Below are 6,112 nucleotides of genomic sequence, written 5' to 3' on the forward strand. Positions count from 1 at the left end.
TGAGGTTTCAAAAGTCAATACCTAAGCTCGTTCTCTCTGCTTAGGGATCAGGATGTGGCTCTCGGCTGCTTCTCCAGCAAGAAGCTTCCCTGACACTATGGTTTCTACAGAGATGATGATAACTGTAAGCCAGCCCCAGCTAAATGCTTTCTTTTATAAGAGTTGCTGTGGCAACGGTGTCTCCTCACAGCCATACATCACTGACTGAAATGGAGGCCTTTGACTAATGGCAACTTGTGTGCTGGCCGATGCTAGTGACCTTCTAGGAAAAAAAGAGTAAATGCAGAGAGATGTGGACAAACCACTTACTGTGTAGAGAACCATCAGTATCTCAAGGAAACAGGCACGAGGACCTCCCTTCCTGAATTGCTTCCCAAAGTCAACAGGTTCAATGTTCCACACAATGTAGATTGAGTCTGCCTTTCTAGAAAGCACCCGGGCATCATAGATACTGCTATTCTACAACCATAGACCCAGGGTGGCATGTATACATCTCCCACAGGAACGAGAGTGTTCTTGAGCCCACAGAGGTTTGCTGACACAGTCATCGGGTGTAGAATCTAGGTAGAGCCAGGTGGCGGTGAGCTACAAAAAAGCACAGGAACTGAGTTGTAGCCAATTGTCTGGAGCTCAGCCATTGAACCAACAACATTTTAATGTTAGTTCCAGCCAAATAAGAGCGTGTATCAATTCCCTCTGTGGAAGGGAGTTAGAGAATCAGGGATCATGGGTACCACAGTGCCCCCTGCAGGCAGGAGGAAACTCCAGCGGTGACCAGGCTCTCTGCTGAAAGACCATCAGGCAATCTGGCTCAAGGGATGGTTAAATGCAGGTGGGTGTGGGGCGGAGCCTGTCGTCTTCTGTGAGCTGTTGGCACACAGTGATACTCTTGTAGCTCTTTCTAGAAGGCAAATTTCTTCTGTGGCCTGGCCTTCTGCAGCTAACAAGCTGATCAAGAGTGTTGGGAAGGATTTGTTCCAACTTCATCCTGCAGAGACAATGTTAAGACCCAAGAGCCACAGGGGACAGCCATTGCTTTCTCTCTGGACTAGCGCTCCTCCCACTCAACTTGGTTGAGGAAGTCATCCTTCCGGGATTCCATGGTGATCTTTGGCCCCTACCGCAAATGTGAAGAAGCTGAAAGAAACTTATACATTCTGATGTTTCAAACTCGTGTGCGAGTGTGTGTTCATGAAAGTGCGTGCCCGTGTGCGTGACAGACAGAGGCAGGGAGAAGAGATCAGCCTGCTCTCTATAGGGGTCTCCCTTTACCGAAATCCTCTACACCAGTGGTTTTCAACCTTCCTAATGCTGTGACCCTTTAATACTGGTGCACATGTTATAGTGACCTCCAACCATAAAATTATCTCATTACTACTTCATAACTAAGTTTGCTGCTGTTATGAGTCATAATGTAAATATTTGGAGATGGAGGTTTGCCCAAGAGTTGTAACCCACGGGCTGAGAACCACTGCCCCACATAGTAGTGGGAAAAGCTCAGGGTCAGAGAAGCTGCAGAGGTTAAATCCGGTTAAAGCTTGGGAGGTTGCCCCAACACTTTCCATATAAATATGTACATGCCCTTTTATTGCCAGGAGGGATGAGATGGTTTTGAAACTGTTCCTAAGGTAACTGTGGATTCACTCCTGGTATCCTCAAAAACTGCCTCCCAAGGACTCCCACTGGCACTGACTTGCCGAGATTGTTTTAGGAGGTGTCTAGGGGAATGTCTCCATTTAGGATAAGCAACAACTTCCCTTTGCTTCCTCTTGACACGAGATCCTAAGTTACCAGTCTGACCTGTGGAAAGTAGCTAGGAAGAGCATGGAAGATTCCCAGCCTTGCATCCTTCTGTACCTGGTCAGAATTATGTTTTATAAAAGAGAAAGAACCAGGATATGTTTGGTAGAGGCACGGTATGGTGAGGTGGAATGCGGGCCCATGCTAAGGCATCCCTTCTCCCAGAGGGACCAGCCTATAGTAAAGAATAGAGTTTATTTAGGGCATGGGGATGAGTCAAGAGGATAGTAGGGACGGCCAGGAACATGTGGAGAGAGTGGGGAGAGGAATGGAGAGAGAAGGGGCACAGAGGGTAAGAGAGTAAGAGAGGAGGAGCCAAACAGCCCCCTTTATAGTGAGTCAGGCAAACCTGGCTGTTGCCAGGCAATTGTGGGGGCAGAGCCTAGAAGGAGTTTCTTGAAGATTTTAGTTAATTTATTTATCGGGAGCAACCCATGTCCCAGCACAAGTATAAAGTTCAGAGAACAACTTCCATCCATTCTCCTGCCCCATATGGGTTCTGAGGATCAAACTCAGGCCATCAAGCTTCCAGTGAGCACCTTCCCCTGCTGAGCCGTCTCCCTGGGTCTTTACACATAGTAATGTATTCATTCAGAGGAGGTTATCCCAGTCTAACATTTACGAGCTTCTGGGAACTGGGAAGTGAATCCACTTGGCACCTCTGCGAATGAAACCCACCAGATTGTCTATGCATCAGTAAAGTCCACGCACCCCCAAAACAGACAAGCCCCTCAGCCTTCAACATCAGACCCACCTGGGCCCCTGTCAGTCTTAGGTTAGCTTCAAAGGCCACAGAGTTTAAATCAGGTGATTCCAGGTGCTCCAGTCCTTTGTATCTGCTAAATCCTGGGCTCCTGGGAAAGGTCAGAAGTGTTACAGACTTACTTATCAAGAAGAGGCAACTTCTCCTCAAAGTGAAGGATGAGCTACAACAGAGGTTGTGGGGATAGTAAGGGTGGGTGGGGGAGAAACTACCACCTTCCCTCTGTGGGAATTTTGAGGTTCTGCAGAGAATCTAAAGGAAATGAAGTTCAGAGTAGGAATCACAGAGTTTAGAACATGGAGCCAACAGGACTGTGTTCTGCCAGCATCCACAGAGGTGGGGGATTGGCTGTCTATGGAGGGTGATACAGGCTGCTTGCTGTTATCCTGGAAATCTGTCTGGTGCAGACTCATTCCCACCTCCTGCTAAGTTTCTTCATGGGGATTCATCAGTGCTCTGGGAGTATGGACTGAGCTGAGCTGCAGGAAACTTGCTCTCTCTGCCAGCCACTGCGTTTATCATGGCTCCTATCACTAAGAGACTGAGTGGCCTCTGTGTCTTCTTCCCTGTGGCTGAGATACCTGCTCATCACGTGGCCGTGTGGAAGCATGCCCGAAATGGAAGTCCAGAGGGAGCCAGCATGGTGGCCCAGCAGTCAGCCTGTTTCTTGGCTAATCCACTTCAGGGATGATTTGCTTGTTCCTGGGAATTGAGGTCCTTTTTTTAAAAAAAAAAAAATCTTAACTTCATTGGTTTGACTGAAGTATCTTAAGGGAATAGTTGCACAGTGAAATCTCCTGATTGGGTTACATGGATAAGGGAGAGAGATTTGAGCAAACTTTAGCCTACAGAGAGGAGATACGTTCCCTGCCCATTTCAAAGACATGCCCATGCACTGCCTAAGGGAGGAAAAACTCTAAATTTAATATTGTCTTCCGGTTAATGTGTGTGTGGGGGGGTGTGAGTGAGTGTGAGTGTATGTAAGTGTGTGTGTGAGTGTGTGAGCGGGTGTGTGCGGGTGTGAGTGTGAGTGACTGAGTGTGTGTGTGAGTATATGAGTGTGTGTGAGTGTGTGTGTGCGTGGATCTGTGTGAGTGTGTGAGCGGGTGTGTGCGGGTGTGAGTGTGAGTGAGTGTAAGTGTGTGTGTGAGAATATGAGTGTGTGTGAGTGTGTATTGAGTGTGTGTGAGTGTGTTTGAGTGTTTTGTGAGTGTTGTGTGTATGTGTGTGGAGTGTGTGTGAGTGTGTGTGTGTGTGTGTGTGTGTGCGTGTGTGTATGTGTGTGTAAGATCTTTCAGAGGATTGCGTAGGCTCTCAGGAGATCTGGAAAGAAAGCATGGACTTCTCACCTAGGTTCCATAGAAGGGATGATGATCTTTTAGTGTGTGATGTGGGGCCTATCCGTACAGGACATGTACTTCTTCCAGCCCTGTGCACCTCTCTGTGAGGGGCAACTCTGTGTCAGCTATGGGTTGAGTATATCCATTCCTGACATCAGAGTGACTGACCTATGTTGCGTGTAGTTTTAAATGCTACCACCTTTGCCTGTGTCCCTCACCGATTTCCTTTGGTTCTTCCCACCTTTGTCTCTGGGAGGTGACTGTGCTATCAGCCCACTCCCTAGACCCTTGAATCCAAGGATAGAAGACACACATACACAGTTTGTTACTTTACAACCTGCCTCCTGAGCACAATTGCTGGGTGTTACTATCTCCTGCCTGAAAAATTTGTTATCTCCATCTCCTCACCTGCTCTAAACTTAGTGGCTAGTCCCACCTAGCCCCTGCCAAACATACTGGGCCAGCCATCTGTAACAAAGGCCACAGGTCCTAGCTACCCCTCCACCTCAGGCCTTATATGGTTGCTGTGTTCTTCTCGTTCCCAAGTGTGGTAAAACTCTCCTTCCCTGCCTCTCCTTTTCCCTCTGGGACCCGGAAGTCCCGCCTGTACTGTCTCCCCAGCAATTGGCTCCCAGCCTTCTTTACTGACAAACCAAGAACCAATTGGGGAACAGGACCTTTGCATCAGAACCTCCCCATACACCTCACCTTTTCTATCCATAAAAACAAAACAAAACCTCTTCTCCAAGATATATATTGAACAAAGCCATAACAATCATGCAAATTACACAATATGACATACACACGACATCTAGTCTATTAAATTTGCCGATTAAATCATTCCTAACTAAAAGAGTTACGATTCTATCCCTAGATTATGTTTAGATTTTAGCCACCTGAAAACCATGTCATCTACTCTATAAATTCTCTCAATGTTAAACAATTTGAGTTTGATTATGACACTAAAACTAGTCGTAGACCACCTAGCAACATTCTAGAACCATTGCTGGGGCATTGGGGTGGGGTGGGACAGGGGACAGAAAACTGTTGCTGAGGAAATCTAGAAACTGCTGTTAACCCATTGGTTTTGCCTCAGGAGAAACCAGTTCTTGGAAACAGAGGTTTAGGCCTAGCATCCTTAACTACCAATTCGAAACCTGTCATGGAGCAAGGCTGTCTCAAGGTGGCACCTGAGAATTCTGCCCTGTGAAAGATTGTTCCAATTGTGTTCCCAAGGACCAGAGAGAGCTGTAGAACATGCCCTGTACACTGAGAACTTTCTATCCCAATGTTTTTCCTTTGAGCTCTCAATTGTCTGCCTAGAACATACACTCCTATAAAGAAGGAATTGTGTCTTCTATTGTACAGAGTCCACCAGAGAACTTTGCTGGATATTTTGTTACTAGAAGCATGATAGAAGTTTTACCCAGTTACTGTTTACCAGCAATCTGTTCAACATAGCTCTCAAACAGGGGTGGAGGGGGTCTATATATCAGACTCAACCTTTGAATAACAAAATAACATGCTCCATTCTTCAAAAACGTCCAATTGAGAGAGTTGAAGTGAAAGCCTGGATTTGGGTATATACTTTGGGTTTTAAGGAGCTCTGTGATTCTGGTATATTTTTCTTTGCTTCCCACTGATCTCCCTCCAACTGAAAGAGCTTCTGAAATGACCTCCTATTGTTTAGAATATCAAATATAATTCTGCATCAATACCTGTGGTTTGTTTTTTAGCATATCCTTACACCACAATGCACCACAATTGTGTTAAAATAATGTAATGGAGTGTCAACCAGCCACAAGCTGCAGCATTTAGAAATACTAGTAGGAAAGAACAAAAAGGAGACTGCCAGGAAGGGAGAATCTAAAGGGTGTGGTTCTCACTCTTACTTGGTCCCAACATCTGGAGATGAAACTGAAGTTGAGTTCATATGCCTTTTTCTTCTAGCATCTGGGAGCTTGGCAATAGTCATTTCCACGATGTCCTAGGTGGTGCAGCCCTGAAGGCATGACATGCTGTCTTGTGAAGGATGCTTATCTCCTAATAACCAATGCGAATCAAATTGTGCTCAACAATGTTAAAAAGAACTGGAAGCATAAGGCCAAGAACAATGAGTGAGGTGAATTGATACATGATTGCTGGACTCAGGAAACAGAGTGAGCGTGAGAACCAGGGGAGGACATATGTCCACGGTGTGTGGCTTTCA

General features: G+C 46.2%; 1 long non-coding RNA gene across 4 annotated transcripts in view; it reads right to left on the bottom strand.

Moving 5' to 3' along the window:
* Nucleotides 1-4,820, bottom strand: part of LOC108348589 (uncharacterized) — a 36,126-nt gene extending 31,306 nt beyond the window's left edge. The window contains exons 1-4 of one of the 4 annotated variants that reach the window (XR_005495865.2): nt 3,913-4,820; nt 3,145-3,280; nt 2,555-2,654; nt 310-988 (exon numbers count right to left, since the gene is read on the bottom strand). This is a non-coding gene — a long non-coding RNA (uncharacterized LOC108348589). Of the gene's footprint in view, nt 1-309; nt 989-1,015; nt 2,462-2,554; nt 2,655-3,144; nt 3,281-3,912 lie in introns of those variants that run through there. The other 3 variants (XR_005495866.2, XR_001841961.3, XR_005495867.2) reach the window with 3 other exon arrangements.
* Nucleotides 4,821-6,112: the final 1,292 nt, after the last annotated feature.

This window comes from Rattus norvegicus, chromosome 17, assembly GCF_036323735.1.
Source record: "Rattus norvegicus strain BN/NHsdMcwi chromosome 17, GRCr8, whole genome shotgun sequence".
NCBI lineage: Eukaryota > Metazoa > Chordata > Mammalia > Rodentia > Muridae > Rattus > Rattus norvegicus.